Genomic DNA, 17,114 nt, shown 5'->3' on the forward strand with positions numbered 1-17,114 from the left:
GAGGGCAGCAAGCCAGAAGAACTTTCCCTACAAAAGAGGCAATGTGTGCAGCAGTGGCAATGTAAAAGACTTACATGGGATGGTTAGGAAAACTATCAGGACCAGCAAGTTCTTGAAGGTAAATACTGAGAGGGAGAGTTGTAAGTTATTTTGGCTCTTATTCATATGGTATATATCAACCAAAAAACCAGACCTGTTGCCAGTGTTGGATTACCCAATAAACAAGGTAAGCATGTGCTTATTTGTGCTTACTTACTAATCTGTAGTAAACAATTTCTCATTTTTTCACCACGTTAACGATTCTACTTCTAGGTATATCTCACATCTGTCTCTCTCACAACCCCACAGGACCTTGCTACAAAATCAAAGCCTCTTTTCATATTTATAATCCCTGACAGGGACGGAGTATCCAGTAATAAGGTAAGCACAGACTTACTTGTGCTTACTTATTAATCTGTGGTGACAAACAATTGATCACTACAGATTAGTAAGTAAGCACAAGTAAGCCCATGTTTATCTTGCTTCTTGGGTAGTCTACCATTGCCTATTGCCTTCTAGTAGATTCTAACTCACAGAAACCCCATAGAATAGAGTGTTTCCAAGGATTGTCTAAATCTTTACAAAAGCAGACTGCCACATCTTTTTCCTGCGGAGCAGCTGGTGGGTTCAAACTGCCAACATTTTTGGTTAATAGCTGAGTGCTTTACCACTGCACTACCAGGGATCCTACCTGGTACATAGCTCCTGTTTCATCTGTTAAATATGGTGTCATTGCCAACATGCTTTGCGACAGGAAAATTAAGCAACAGCTATATGCTTTAGACTTCATGCACATAAACAGTGTTAGAAAAACTATGTGTTTTTTTTTTCTTTTTTAATGGCTACAGAATACAGAATAAAGTGGAATATATGTATAAGCATCAGAAGGTTGGTGGTTCAAGCCCATCAGCCACTCCATGGAAGCAAACTACTTCCATAAAGATTTACCACTTCAGAAACCCAATGGAGTCACTATGAGTCAGAATCTACTCAATGGCAGTGGTTTTTTTGTGTGTGTGTGTGTTTTTTTTTTCTTGGTACAACATGAAAAATAGGATAGTAGTATCATTCATACTACATTCTAGATTAAATACAGTGTTGCTTCATTCACAGATTTTATATAATTTTTGAATCAAGAGTCATATAATTTAGAAAGCATTTCATAAATTGCCTTTTCCTGTAAATTATGTTTAGAATGATATTTTATGCATATACATTTTGTTCTTTCATTTTTGCAAACAGATATTGATGGAGTATATTCAATAGCTATAGGTCAAGCACTATGCTAAGTACTAGGGATAGTGAGGTGGAAGTATTCAGAGCTACATATATTTGGTGCAAATGGATATAAGTTCAATTCCAGTTTCATTATTAATTTTGTGTATTTGGCCATGGAGAGTTCTGTCCTTTTGATGAACTCTCCAGTAAGCTTTACTCTAAAGTAGCTGAAATATGTATTTGTTTAAGGATAGATTTTATTTTCCTATAAATTTCTCTTCATATTGATTGTATATGAATTCCATAAAAACATTAAAAAAATAAACCAAACCTACTGACACTGAGTTGATTCTGACTCATAGTGACCTTATAGAACTGAGTAAAACTACTTCATAGATTTTCCAAAGCTGTAAATATTTACAGGGACAAACTGCCACATCTTTCTCCCACAGAGCAGCTGGTAGAATTATGTTCAAACTGCCAACCTTTCTGTTAGCAGTCAAACACTTAAACCACTGCACCACCAGGGCTCCCAGGGGGGCAGGGCATTTTTTAATATAAACTACTGATGTAGTTTTCCTAAAAGTGAGGGAAAATATAAAGAAAAAAAAAAATAGAAAGATGTAGGAGAATCAGATAGGATACAAATTTCTGTAAAAGAAACCAGATACCAAATTCATATTGGTTATTGAATGACATAACTTAACAAGTAGACTTTACTCCTTGACGTTGTAATGGATTACTGATTTGTAGGCTAGATCCTTCTTTTGGAATTCCATCTGATATCTAAAACTTGAAAACATTTTCATTTACATATTTTCTCTAGATATGTTAATAGAAAATAAAGGAAAGAAAGTTAAGATGCACAGTAGATCTCTAAACAGAAACCCAATTAACCAAATTGATCATTATTCTTTGATGCCATAGTCATGAGTCTTTTCCCACGTCTATTGGTGGTATCTCTGCATCTAGTAGGTACTGTTGCTTGTGGTCTTGACTAGTAACTTAACTTAGCAATTAAGACACATTCTCTGCATATTTACATATATACAAAGACATAGATGTCCTTTCCAATTATACCCACCTTCTCCTTAGGCTAATGCTATATTAAATTGCATTGAAATGCAAAGGTATCTCAATATAATGATTTTCCACATCCCATTTACTTGTTGATTATTAATGAGTGCTTCCTGAGTTACATTCTTGCTGTTTTGTCTTCAAGACTACTTTCAGGGTTTTAGCATCATATTCAAGAGGCCAGTCAGAGTTCTGTCTTTGCAGCTTCATTAAAATTCTGTCCTGCACATCATCTGACTCACACTTTATAATCTATCAGAACACCTGTTTTCTTTACAATGGCCACGAGGCAGCTCAAAACACTGTGGTATTTAGCATTTAATAATGAGTACAAGATATGTATTTTTGACACTTTAAATTTTCTTTAGAAAAGTGCATGGAAAAAAGCCAAGTTTGAATGAATTACCTAAACTTTCACAATTTCATAACATGAATTTTAACCAACTTTTAAAAAAACGTGTATCAGAAGTGCCTTCTCTCTTTGTCGATGAGTATTACATTGGCTAACTAGGAAAGCATGTGGAGGGAAATGACTTTAAAATGTCACTGCATAAACTAATAGTGATATAGAAAGTATTTTAAGAAGAGTCTGTGCATTATTACTTTCCTTATTTACATACCGGTCTCACAGACACTTCATTGTAACTCTCGCTCTGAGAGAAAGCTGAGGCGCTTAATGTCACTGTTAATATCTAGATATGTTTATAATTTGGTGGCTTAAGTCAGTGATGGGCACTGCACATATATACATATTTTTTTCTTTTAAGTCCAGGCATTTAGAAATGCGATTGTTAAATGGTCCTCAATATAATTGTATCTATTTGAAATACTTCAAGGGAGGGATAGGGAGATAATGGATAGTTTCAGTAGGGTGAAAGTCTGTCACTATATTATGTAAATGAAGAAATGTCTCCTAGTGCTTATGAACTGCTATAGTTTTAAGCGCTAATAGAGGACATACTGCAAGTTGATTATTGTAATCCTACAGCGTTATCTCATCAGTGAGCGGATTAAGAGAGCTCTCTCTGCTGAGGGGTCTGAATAAGCATTTTCATTTACTCCCTGCTGGGTCATTGACAAATGGAAGTTTTTATCTGGGAACATTTAAAAGCCTATACAGTAAACAAACCTATAGTTTCTTGCCTGGCTTGGGCCTCTTGCTGGATTTGTGCTATCTTGGAAAAGCTGATACTACTCAACCTAGTGGTCAATGGATATCAATAGTGTTCTTTAAAGGGAAAGTTGTGTGCATATGGTAGGAGGGTATAGACAGAGTTGTGAGGATAAGACTAGTGTTGGTTTTTTGCAAGAGCATTTCATGATCTACATTTGTTTCCCCTCTCCCTCTTCCCCTTGTTCCAATCCAGGTATTTGGTTAAGAAATTCTCTTCTGTTAAATGGCCCCACTCTAAGTGTCAATCAAGCGGCTCTCCAAAACTTGGATTTTCTCCTACTTCACCCCAAAATCAAAACTTGCCTGCCTATGTCCCTCTCTCAGGGTCCCAAGAGACCACGTGTCATCAAGTCAGACTTGACTCATAGCGACCCCTCCTTGGGTTTCCGAGGCAGTTATCACTACGGAAGTAGATTGCCCAGCCTTCCTTGCAAGGAGTGGCTAACTCTATTCAGTTTGATTATAAGATTAGAGAAAATATGTTAATAACTAGAAATAGAGTAATGTACTAATATTAACTAGGTTGAATCATATGCTAGTGTCATGAAAGTAGTTTTTAGGTGAAAACAGTTGGATGTTGGTAATCTCATAGGCTCAGTTTGAAATTTCTGCATAAGATGTGTAAGGGTAAAATGGAGTTTTAATGAGAAGGAGCAATAGAGGTAAATGACAGCTAAGTTCATCTTTGTGCTCACATAGGTGGCACAATACTGTTTGTATGTGCCAGACATTTGTCATATATTCTACTATTTAATCTTAACAATCTTATTACCAACATGAAAATTTAAGCTGAGTAATGGGCCCAGGTTTACACAGTGACAGTGGAAGGACCAGAACTAGCCTAAAAGTTTTATGACTTTAAAACCATGTTTTGCATAAGTTGTTTCCACAAGGGTCCTAATGACTGAGTAGTGTTTCATCCTCAGATAGAGCCAATATGTGAACCATTGGAGAGTAGAGAAAGAATGTTTTCTTGAGCCTTGAGAATCATACCATATAGACAGTGTCTAGGCTGTCATTGTTTAAATTCATCCCTGGGGAAGAGAAGTCATATGAGCTACCATGGTGGCTTATTTCTTAACTTTTAAGCAGCAGTGTTTCTATAGAGAGCATTTCTGTAGGAGAGAACAAAGCCTTACTTAGTCCATATGCCTCCTTCTTTCAGTCTGAGGTTCAAATCCATAATGCTTTTCCTTCCTCTCCACACCACAGCACTTTTCCCCGTTCTGACCTCTAACAGTCTGCACCAATCAATCAAGGTATTTATTATATTTTATCCTATGTAGTTCTCTCATGGCTTCTTAGGCTTAAATATTATCTCCTCATCCAGGTTAAGGATCTCTGGTGGTGCAGTGGGTAGAACATTGGGCTACTAATCAGAAGGTCAGCAGTTCTAAACCCACCTGCTGCTTTGTGAGAGGAAGATGGGAAAATCTACTTCCATAAATATTTACAGCCTTGAACACCTAATAGGGGTCACTATCAGTCTGAATTGACTTGATGGCAGTGTGTTTGGTTCTTTTTAATCAAGTTTAGAACTTCTTCCAAGACAGAAACAATGCATTATCTTTATTTAACATTTTTCATGGGATTTATCTCTGTGTTAGGCACATCATTCATAGTAACTTTGGGTGAGCCATGAATCAGAATCGACTCGATGGCAGTGGGTTAGGCACATAACAAGCCCCAGATACATGTTGACTGGTTGGTTAATTAAAGTCTTCGATTCTCAATTTCACTCCCAGTTTGACCACTGGTCCCTTTATGTAGTAAGAATATCATGAACACTAAGCACTAACATCAGAGTTCTATCTAAGACACTGAGTCATTCAATCAGAAATATAATTATTGTGCCAAATAATGCATTTTCTTGACTTAGGCTTCTAGGTTTATAATATACATTTATTCTATCTTGGAGTCAACAGTTCAACAGCCATTATCATTACAGTGTTCACATAAGAAAGGAAAGATCCAAGGTGCTCAAATAAGACTATTTCATACTAGTTACCTCTGAGTAAGACATCATGCTTTGTAAGGTAGAAGGTCAGCAAAAATTCAGGAAATCCTAAATGACATGGATTGACACAACAGCAGCTACAATAGACTAAAAATTACCAACAATCATAAAGATGGATTAGGACAGGGCAGCATTTCATTCTGTTATATTTAAGGTCACTATGAGTTGGAACCAACTAGGTGACAACTAACAGCAACCTCTGACTACATCATGGGATTAATGTTCACTAAGTGAAGGCTAAGGAGCTCTGGTAGCATAGTGCCTAAGGCACTTGACTGCTAACCAAAAAGCTGGGGGTTCAAACCCACCAGCCACTCCTCAAAAGGAAGGTTGGGCAATCTACTTCCGTAGTGATACTGCCTCGGAAACCCAAGGAGGGGTTGCTATGAGTCGGGTCTAACTCGACAGCAAATAACAACAAGTGAAGGCCATGGAGATTCTGAAACTATGTAACCAGTTCAACTAGATGTGAAAATTGTTTGAACTCATTATTTCTTAGAAATGATTTCTAACCTTTGACTCATAATCAAAAAGTGACTGCTTTTAAAATACACACACACACACACACACACACACACTGTTTGGATTTTCATAGGCACACCAAGAAACATTCTGTCAAATTAAATTCTAAATTAATGTTCATTTTAACTTTACTATGATGTTTACAAGATGAATGATTTAAGATGTAGTAAATTAGTACTTTAAAGTGTATGAAACAACATAGAAAGCTTTCTAAAACTGAAGACTTATGTTACAAAATGTTGGAAATTAGAACCTTGATTCACCATTTTGTAAGCATAGGCTAAATGGAGCCTAAACATTTAATTGAAGTTAAAATTAGAGTTAATGATACCAGATATTTAATCAACCAATGCCTTAAAATATCCAGCAAGAAGCAGTTGGGGAAGTACACATTTGAGCTTTAAAGTATTGTGGTATTCTCTGTAGTCAGTATGTTTCTGTGTTATACTAGGTCTTACCAAGCAATGCATATCAAGATGCCTACATTTCAAATGCCCATATAACATCAAACAAAGTGGTTATGAAACAGCAGGATCTCTGCAGGAAGCAAAGACATATCTCAAATAGTACATAATCAAACCTGGCAAATGGTGCAACATCATCAGATGAATGGTTAGGTTTACACAATGTTTTTAGTTAATCTCTCTCTTGCTTGCCAGAAACAGACTTGCATTACTTCAAGTAAGGGGTAGGAGGCTGGTTTTGTATAAGGATAACAATGTGTGGGAATTTGTGGCAAGTTGGTGCATCATGTCTAAAGATAATGAAGAAACAAAGGGCTATGCTAGATACAGATAGACTTCTTGATCGTTCTGGATACGAAAAGACTCTGGAGACCTCTGCAAAAGAGAGTTCATGGTTTGTCATTCTGGTTTCTCTGTCCATCATGTATGTCAGTTAACTGCCCTGTATCTGTGTTTTTCTTTCTACACTTTACCAGGATCTACACTATATCTTCTCTACATATTATGGTATGTTTACTCGCCATTTCTACTTCCTCATAACTTCTGCTTCCACGTGGCCTGCTATGGCTGTCTGACTTGTCTCTCAATTTGCCCTCTCCCTCTCAGCTTCACTTCTTAACTGCATAATTCGTTCATGGTACCAATTCAAATTTCTGAATTAATGGCTCAGCTTATTATTATTATTTTTTAATATTTATTTTTTTATGCCAGGTCACAAATTGCCTGTAACTGAGGGCTTTCCTGTAGTTAAAAAAAAAAAAAAAAAAAGCCATTGTTGTGGAGTTAATTTTGACTCATAACAACTGTTGCCTCTAGGTCCCGTGGGCTGGGAGCAGGAGGCACAGCTGGACTCCAAGGTTGAGGGGCTTTCACCCAGCACCTAGATCCTGGCAATCTGAACTTGAACTTAAAGCCTCCAAATTGTAAGAATAAACTCCTGTTAAGGCTGTCCCATTTGTGGTATTCTTGTCAGAGCAGCACTAGGTAACTAGAACAACAACTTTATGGGGCAAAGTAGAACTGCCCCAGAGGGCTTCCAATGCTGTAAAATTTATGGACATATATCTGAGATATATATATATATATATATATATATATACACACACACATGTGATATGCAGATGGCACATTCTTGCTCGCTAAAAGTGAAGAAGACTTTAAGCACTTACTGATGAAGATCAAAGACTATGGCCTTCAGTATGGATTACACGTCAACTTGAAGAAAACAAAAATCATTAAAATGGACTGATAAGCAACATCATGATAAATGGAGAAAAGATTGAAGTTATCAAGAATTTCCTTTTACTTAGATCTACAATCAATGCCCATGGAAACATCAGTCAACAAATTAAATGATGTATTGCATTTGGGAAATCTCCTGCAAAAGAGTTCTTCAAAGTATGTAAGAATAAAGATGTCACCTTGAAGACTAAGGTGCTCCTGACCCAAGCCATGGTATTTTGAATAACATCAGATGCACGTGAGAGCTGGATAATAAATTAGGGAGACCACAAAAGAATTGATGCATTTGAATTATGATGGTGATGAAGAATATTGAGTGTACTATGGACAGTTGGAAGAATGAACAAGTCAGTCTTGGAGGAAGTATAGCCAGAATGCTCCTTAGAAGCAAGGATGGCCAGATGTTGTCTCTCCTACTTTAATCATGTTCTCAGAAGGGACCATTCACTGAAGAATGAGATTATGCTTGGTAAAGTAGAGGGTCAGTGCAAAAGGGGAAGATCAGATCCTCAATGAGATGGATTAACACAGTAGCTTCGATGACAAGCTCAAGCATGGTGACCATTGTGAAGATGGCACAGGACCCAGCAGTGTTTCGTTATGTCTCTGTGAGTCAAAACTGACTCAATAGCACCTAACAACAACAAATCTATGGAAGAAGACCTCTTTCTCTGATAGAGCTGCTGGTAGGTTTGAACCTCCAACCTTTCAGTTAGCAGCCAAGCCCTTAATCGCTGAGCCACCAGGGCTCCTTCACCTGGGGCTAATTTAATTAGCCAAAAACATGGTAAGATGGTGCTACTAATTCTGGAGAAGCTAATGTTGTGGTTTCATTACACAGAGGAAAATTGAGGCAATCAAGTGCCATAAAAGGCCAATTTCACCAATAATCAGTATCCAGGTTATTTATTTATAAGCACAGGCAAAAGTTGCCAAAAATTAACTTTCAGTATATCGTATTAAAGGGATTAATCTATTGCTTGAGCCAAAAAAAGGCAAATGTATCAATACTGAAATCATTTATTTTTTTCTTTGACATAGTCAGTTGATTTTATTTCTAGCACCTCTGTTTACTAGGAGAGAGAGATAGAACAATGAGAGTTAAAATTTAAATCAGAGCATACCCATTGAATTGTATAAACAGACTGTGGCATAGCTAGAACTAGACAGACATGGTGAAAGCCACAGCAATCACTCAGGGTTTCTGCAGAAATATTCATCATGCAAAAGTTTATATTGGACATTAGTGAGTCAAGTTTACCACTGTATATGGTGGGTTCTTAGCACAGCCAAATATTGATATAGCATATGCTTTCCAATTGTTTGCAGAAGTACTTATTATTTCATGAATTTGTTACAATAGTATAGAAGGAAACATTGTTTCCTTCTGAGCTGAATTTTAGGGAGTTCTGGGATCAGTATCAAGGGAAGTATTGTTGTTATTTTGTAGTGTGAAATTTATGCATAATAGTGTCCAAATATGATTTGGCCACCTGAGACTTAGACAGGTATAAGAGTTAGTTAAGGTAACAGTGTGTCAGTTAGCACTTCTCTTATTGGAGTATCTGTGATTGCTGTAAAAAAATTACTTTAGGAAAAAAAAATTAAAAGATTTTACCTTTTTCCCATAAACCAAAAAGAACAATGGTATATAATGTTAATATCCAGTACTCTTTTAGCATTGAACTCCATATAAACTCTCATTTATATGGTACAGTTATGTTTTTCAGGTTTTCTTAAGATCATTTCAATGCTTCTAATAAATGAGTTAAGATATATACTCATGCATTTCTCCTTCTTTTAGAAATTTACCAGTTGAGTGGTCCATGCTCAGATTTTTTTTTTTTTTTAATACCTCTGGTAGCATAGTGCCTAAGGCACTTGACTGCTAACCAGAGGCCTGGCGGTTCAAACCCACCAGCCACTCCTCAGAAGGAAGGTTGGGCAATCTACTTCCGTAGTGATACCGCCTCGGAAACCCAAAGAGGGGTCTCTATGAGTCGGGTCCTACTGGACAGCACATAACAACAACAACAACAACATTTTAGTGCATTAAACAGTACTTATATTATGACGATCCATGAGTGGCATGAACGATTAAGCACTTGACCACTAGATGAAAGGTTGGAGGTTTGAACCCACCCAGAGACACCTCAGAAGACAACCCTGCAGATCTGTTTCTGAAAGGTCACAGCCTTGAAAACTCTGTGCAGCAGTTCTACTCTGCTCACTTGGGGTGACCATGAGTCAGAATCAACTCAGAAGCAACTAACAATAGCAACATATCATAAGACCTTTCAATAGTTGAACATGAAGTGACTTGAACGTCTTAGATAACTCATTTGCTCAGAAAAAAGTCCTATCTGGAGATGGACTTAAATCAATTATTTTGTGAGAGTGAGGGCATATCTATACTTCATCTGAACAAAAATAACATTCTATTAAGTGGATTACTAGTCAACCTTACTTCAGTGATCAAAGAGGTAACTGAGGGCTCAGTCGTCATCTAAGAGGGCTGAGATGGGATATGAATAATGAACCATGAGTTCTGTTCTTAATTCAGCCCTAAATATCTACATGACTTTAGGGCTCTATTTTCTCTCTCTAAGACCTAGTTTTCCCATTGTAAAATGAAGGCTATGGAATATTCAATCACTAAGCATCTTTAGTTATTAATTTCTTATGGGAAATGTATTCTCTCTGGCATATTATAAAGTTGGAATATAAAAATATAAAGCTATGTAAATGCTACACTTTTTACACTAAAAGAACATCCTAGCAGAGAGCGAAAATGAGTGAGTTTCAACTAGATGTATCCTAAGTATAATGTCTGGAATTGGAAAGTACTTAGGAATAAAAGCCCGTTAATCTATCTCTGAAAGTTAGCCAATAAAATCTCTCTGGATCACAACAGATTATTGTCTGATATAGTCATGAAAGATGAGTCAGAATGTTGCAAGTTATTCAAAATACACAACGGCTGTAGCAGTGAACTCAAGCATACCAATGATCATAAAGATGGTGCGGGACGAAACATAAGATCACCGTAGGTCAGAGCCAATTCAGTAGCAACTAATTACAATAACAACATGCCCTGGGAGATGCAAGTTGTTGCTAACATTTATTACCTTGTGTACTTTACCAATAAATATGTCCTGTCCACTTAAAAAAATGAGTGACTCTCCTGTGCAAATATATAGGCATCTATGTATGAGTAGTGGTGTATTAGTTTCCAAGGGCTTCCTTAACAAATTTCTACCACTTGGGTGGCTTAAAATAACAGAAATGTATTATTTTGCAGTCTGGAAGCCAGAAGTCTAAAATCAAGGTGTTGGCAAGGCTGCAGTCCTTTTGAAGGCTTTAAGGAAGAATCTTTCCTTTTTCCTTTCCTTATCTCTTCCAGCTTCTGGCATCTGTGAGCAACCCTTGGCTAGTGGAAGCATCTCTCTCTCTGCTGTCTTGGCATCACTTCTCCTCTGTATGTCTGTCTCTAATCTCCCTACCTCACTCTCACCAGAGTATACATGATGCCATTTGGACACACATACATAATCCAGGATAAACTCCTCCTTTCAAGATACTTAAATTGATCAGATCTTTAGTCAGGGAAAGAGTTCTGGTGATGTAGTAGGAGCTCTGGTGGCGTAGTGCCTAAGGTATTTGACTTCTAACCAGAAGGCTGGTGATTCAAATCCACCATCCACTCCTCAGAAGGAAGATTGAGCAATCTACTTCCGTAGAGATGGTGTTGTTGTTGTTATATGCCGTTGAGTCGGCCCCGACTCATAGGGACCCCTCCTTGGGTTTCCGAGGCAGTATCACTATGGAAGTAGGATTGCCCAACCTTCCTTCCGAGGAGTGGCTGGTGGGTTTGAACCGCCAGCCTTCTGGTTAGCAGTCAAGTGCCTTAGGCACTATGCTACCTTGGAAACCCAAGGAGGGGTCGCTATGAGTCAGGTCCAACTCCATGGCAGTAAGTTTGGTTTGGTTTTTGGTTTTAGTCAGGGAACTATAGGTAACTAGTGAGTGGATGCCTCACTTCTGTGGACAGCAACTCATCCAGTGCTGGGTGGCAATGAAGCAATGCAGACTCCATGTTGCCAGATTTTCCAATTTTAAAACAAATGCTTAAATCTGGATTTTCTGTATATTTGTTTCTGTGTATGAAATCCCTTGTATTTGATGTTGGCTCGTTGGGGGCGGAAAAAGCTTATGTGCCAAATAAAACCCATCTATGGGCTACATTTACTGCAAGGGCTGCCAGCTTGCAATCTCAGAAAAACAGAATAAAATTACCTTTGAGAGAGCACTTTGTATCCATATTCATTAACTCAACAAATATTTCTTTAGCACCTAATAGCATAATATTTATTTTAGATTGACCAGGGGAGACCTTGCTGCTTTGAGAAAATAACTCCCCAAATACAACTCTCATAGTTTTTAGTAAGAAGAAAAAAAAAAGAAAATTGTTAGTCCCACATTTCTTTCCCAGAAATGTTAACTGTGGATTCATGTACTTCTTTGAGATTAACCTGGCCTCATGATACTATGATGAACTCAAGATTCAAATTCTGGGTCTTTCTGATCCTTCAGTATCAGTAGTAATGGGGCTTGTAGGTTTCCTGACATCTCACATGGCCTTTGTATTCTATGATTTCTTTATATGTAGGGAAGTCAAGCGTAGTGCCTAAGGCACTTGACTGCTAACCAGAAGGCTGGCAGTTCAAACCCACCAGCCACTCCTCAGAAAGAAGATGGGGCAATCCACTTCCATAGTGATACTGCCTTGGAAACCCAAGGAGGGGTCGCTATGAGTCGGGTCCGACTCGGTAGCACATAACAACAATAGGGAAGTCAAAGCTACTCATATTTCTAGACCCTCACCACTTTTGAGTCAGCATCATTCAATTGATGTTAGTTGCTATTTGGCATCAACTTGAATCTAACTCATGACAACCTTATGCAAAACAGAATGAAATGTTGTCCAATGCTGGATTATCTTTATGATTCTTGGTATCTGTTCCGATTACCTAGTGTTGCTCTGACAAGAATATGGCTTGAACAAACAGGAGTTTATTCTCTTATAGTCGGGAGGCTAGAAGTCCGAGTTCAAAGTGCCAGGTTCTAGGGATTGTGTGAAAGCCCCTCAACCTTGGGCTACAGCTCGGCCTCCTGCTCCTGGCCCACTGGAGCAAGAGGCTTTTCTTCACGCAGACAGCTGCTGGCTGCTGAGACTGACAAGCTCATGATTGACAAGTAATAAAGCACAGTCAAGATATTACCAAACCACATGGCAAGCCATTAATTCCAGCCCACTGAAAATCCCAAGGTCAACAGAGCATGGCAGGTTGCTGCACAATGACACAGCTACATGCAGGGTTCAAGTGTACCATAAGCTAGAGACTGTTCCCCAAGGCTTCTTATGTGCAGGAAGCAGACCACATTCCTAAGGCAGCTACTCCACTGTTCACAGTAGATTCCACCATGGAGTTGATTACCAGACTCATCATGGGGAATACTACAACCAGCTGCCCAGCCACTCAACCAGGCCCAGCCAAGTTGACACACAAACTGAATTACCACGATGTGTTTGAATCCATCATGTCAATTTATCTCATTGAAGATTTCCCTCATTTTCATCAACCCTTTACTTTACCAAACACATTATCTTTCTCTAGCAATTAGTAGGATGGCATGTCCAAGTAGGAATAATCTCACCATCCCCACTTCTAAAAACCAACCTTAGATTGTATGTCTACTACGCTTACTTTGTTTGTTTTTCTGGTAGTATATTCAATATTCTTTGCCAACACCACAATTTGAATGCATCAATTATTCTGTTCTTCTTTTTTATTATCCAGCTTTCATATGCATATGAAGTGACTGAAAATACCATGGCTTAGTCAGGAGCACCTTAAACATTTTTGCTTTTAAAAACATTTTTAAGAAATCTTTTACAACAGATTTACCCAATGCGATTCATCATTTGATTTCTAGATTGCTGCTTCCCTGGATGATGATTGTTGATCCAAAAAACCAAAAAACCAAACTCACTGTTGTGGAGTTGATTCCACTCATAGCGACCCCTCCTTGGGTTTCCAAGGTGGTATCTCTATGGAAGTAGATTGCCCCAGCTCCCTTCTGAGTAGTGGCTGGTGGGTTTGAACTGCTATCCTTCTGGTTAACAGTCAAATGCCTTAGGCACTATGCCACCAGAGCTCCCATTGATCCAAGTAGAGTGAAATTAAGCTAACTGTTAGAATGTCACATGTTTTGATCTCTTTCATTGTTGGCTGTTAAACTGAATATTTATTTGAAATACAGAGGATGAATGATCTTGGGAGTCACCAAATTTCCATTAATAGCTGCAAGACCTTGGACAAGTTTATTGCTTTTAATTACCCCATGTGGGAAATGGGCATAAGAATAATACTTAACTCATTCAGATGTTTGGAAAATTAAATGAGTTAATGCATGAATAATATTTTAAAAAGTTTTTCACATATAGGGAGAACTAAATAAATCATTAGCTAGTACTATTATTTTCATCAATATCATCTCTTTAAAATTTTTATTATGATTTGAGTAAAGGTTTACAGAGCAAATTTGTTTCCCATTCAACACTTCATACACATTTTGATTTGTGACATTGATTGCAATTCTATGATAAAATAGCATTCCTTCCATTTTCTCTCTGTGTTTATCATTTCTGTTCATCCTTCTATCCAATCCCTGCCTGCCTTCTGAGCTTTATCCCTGAACAAATGCTGCCCTTTTGATCACATATGGTTGATTGTTCTAAGTGATATGCACCTCCCTAGCGCTGTTGTTAGTCTTGTAGGATTGTCTATCATTTGGCTGAAAGTTGAGTCATGTGGGTGAGTTCTGTTCTAGGCTTGATGGGTGATTGAAGGCCATGCTCTCACCAGTTCCACCAGTCTCTGTCAGACCAGTAAGCCTGATCTGTTTTATGATTTTGATTTTTGTTCCACATTTTCTCCTACTCTATCTAGAGCTTTCTATCATGATCCCTTCTAGAGTGGTCATCAGTGATAGCTGGGCAACATCTAGTTCTGCTCTGAAGTTTGTATTGCCCATTAGCCCTTTGGACTAATGGAAGATCTTTGATTTTCTTCACTCTCTGTTTTGGATGGGGAGAGACCAATAGTTGCACCTTCTATGGCAGTTCATAAGCTTTTGAAGACCCCAGTCACTGCTCACCAAAGTGGAATATAGAACATTGTCTTTGTGGACTATGTTATGCCAATTGACCTTGATGTTCCCTAAGACTATAGTCTTGAGCTCCCTGGCCCAATGACTCAATCCCTCAAGGTGTTTGGTTATAGCTAAGAAATTTTCATAACTTTGTCCCAGGTATGCTCGACTATGTTCATGGATTTATTTCAGTACATATAAATGTGTATGTATAAATATCCTTTGTCCAACCTATATATATTCATGGATGTAGTCCCATTCACCTTCCCAAACCTATACATCTTACATATCTATCTATGTGTCTCCTTGTACAGTATTGTTATTACTGGTATTGCAGGATCACGTGTGCAATAACATTACCTTTGTTGCCTATAGCTTTTGTCTTTTCCCAGTATCTTCCTTTGCCTTACTCATTTTGTGCTAACCTCCCACTTATTGTATATTGCCTTTCCATTCACCCAAGTTAACACATGACTGCCCTTCAGTTTGCAATTTGTCCTCCCTTCTCTACCCATCCCTGGTAACCTTCAAAGAATGTTTCTTTCTGTGTGTGTAAATCCAGAATTAATAACAACATTAAAAAGAAAGAAAGAAAGAAAGAAAGAAAATGCTGGTAAGGGTGTGGAGAGACTTCTTATTGTTGTTGTTGTTATGTGCCGTCAAGTTGGACCCGACTTATAGCAACCCCTCCTTGGGTTTCTGAGGTGATATCACTACATAAGTAGATTGCCCAACCTTCCTTCCGAGGAGTGGCTGGTGGGTTTGAACCACCAGCCTTCTGGTTAGCAGTCAAGTGCCTTAGGCACATCATAAACTGCTGGTGGGACTATAAATTGGTATAACCACTGTGGAAAATGGTATGGCAATTCCTTAAAATGTTAGAAACAGAAATACCATATAATCTAGCAATCCCACTACTGGGTATATATCCTGCAGAAACAAGAGCCATGACACAAATAGATATATGTATACCCATGTTTATCACAGCACTATTCACAATAGCAAAAAGATGGAAACAACTTAAGTGCCTATCAACAGATGGAATATTGTGCAATGTAAAGAATAGTGATGAATCTGCAAAACACCTCATAACATGGATGAAACCTGGAAGACATTATGCTGAGTGAAATTAGTCAAACACAAAAGGACAATTATTGTATAAGACCACTGCTGTAAAAAGAAAAGAAAAGGTTACACACAGTAACAAACATCAGTAACAGCTTTCTTATTACCAAACATTGTAAACATCTTCATTTCTAGGTTAGATTATTCTATCTCCTTTGCCTATGGCAGTGCCTCTCAAAATGTAATTTGTCTATGATTCACCTAAAGGTCTTATTAAAATGATTCAGATTTATTAGGTCTGGGATGAGGCCTAATTCTGGACTTCTAGCACACTTCCAAGTGATATTGGAGCTGCTACTCTGCAGATCCCACTTAGAGTAGCAAAATGACTTATGAAACTGGCTACAAATTAGAATCACCTGTAAAGCTTTAAAATTACCAATACACAGACCTCACCTCAGAACAATTAATTCAGGATCTTTGGTGGGGTGAGCCAGGCATTAGTATTTTTGTAACATTTCTGCAAGGAAGTCTAATGTGCAGCCAGGATTGAGTACCACTCTCCTACCGTATAAGAACTTCTTCATGCCCACTCACATAATAGATTGGAAAGAGGTGCAAAGCCTCTCTATTGTAAATTAACTCCTTACCCCACCTGGAGAAAAGATAGCATGAACGATAACACAGTCTGAAGTAGTGCCCACGGCTAGTCTTACAAGTATCTTATGGGAAACATAATATTTTGGTATTTCCCAACCTGGTGCTGTTAACAAGAATCATCCCTTGTTTGTGTTTTTTAATCAGCTTGATGAGCAGTTTCTGTGTCGATCTTCCCAACTGTTGGCCAGTTTCCAAATCAAGTGCATAAATTACACACTGCCCTCTCTTCAAGCTGCTCACCACCCTTAAGAATATCAGAAAGGATTTCCTTTGAGCATGGCAATCTGTGTAAGTGGATTGCTTAAACTGGTACTTTGTGGAGGTTGGTCTGATGTGATGTCTTCACATGTCACAATATTATGACACTGTGATGATATGCTTTAATGTCAAGGAATAATATTTTGACCAATATCCAAATGTC

At 38.0% G+C, this 17,114-nt stretch overlaps 1 protein-coding gene across 1 annotated transcript in view; it reads left to right on the top strand.

The window, feature by feature from the left end:
* The window catches only part of TENM2 (teneurin transmembrane protein 2), a 1,334,042-nt gene that overhangs the window by 312,742 nt on the left and 1,004,186 nt on the right, over positions 1-17,114 (top strand). The window lies entirely within an intron of this gene.

The sequence above is a fragment of the Orycteropus afer genome, unplaced genomic scaffold (assembly GCF_000298275.1).
Source record: "Orycteropus afer afer isolate SDZICR_OR568_19922 unplaced genomic scaffold, OryAfe1.0 scaffold00062, whole genome shotgun sequence".
Classification (NCBI taxonomy): domain Eukaryota; kingdom Metazoa; phylum Chordata; class Mammalia; order Tubulidentata; family Orycteropodidae; genus Orycteropus; species Orycteropus afer.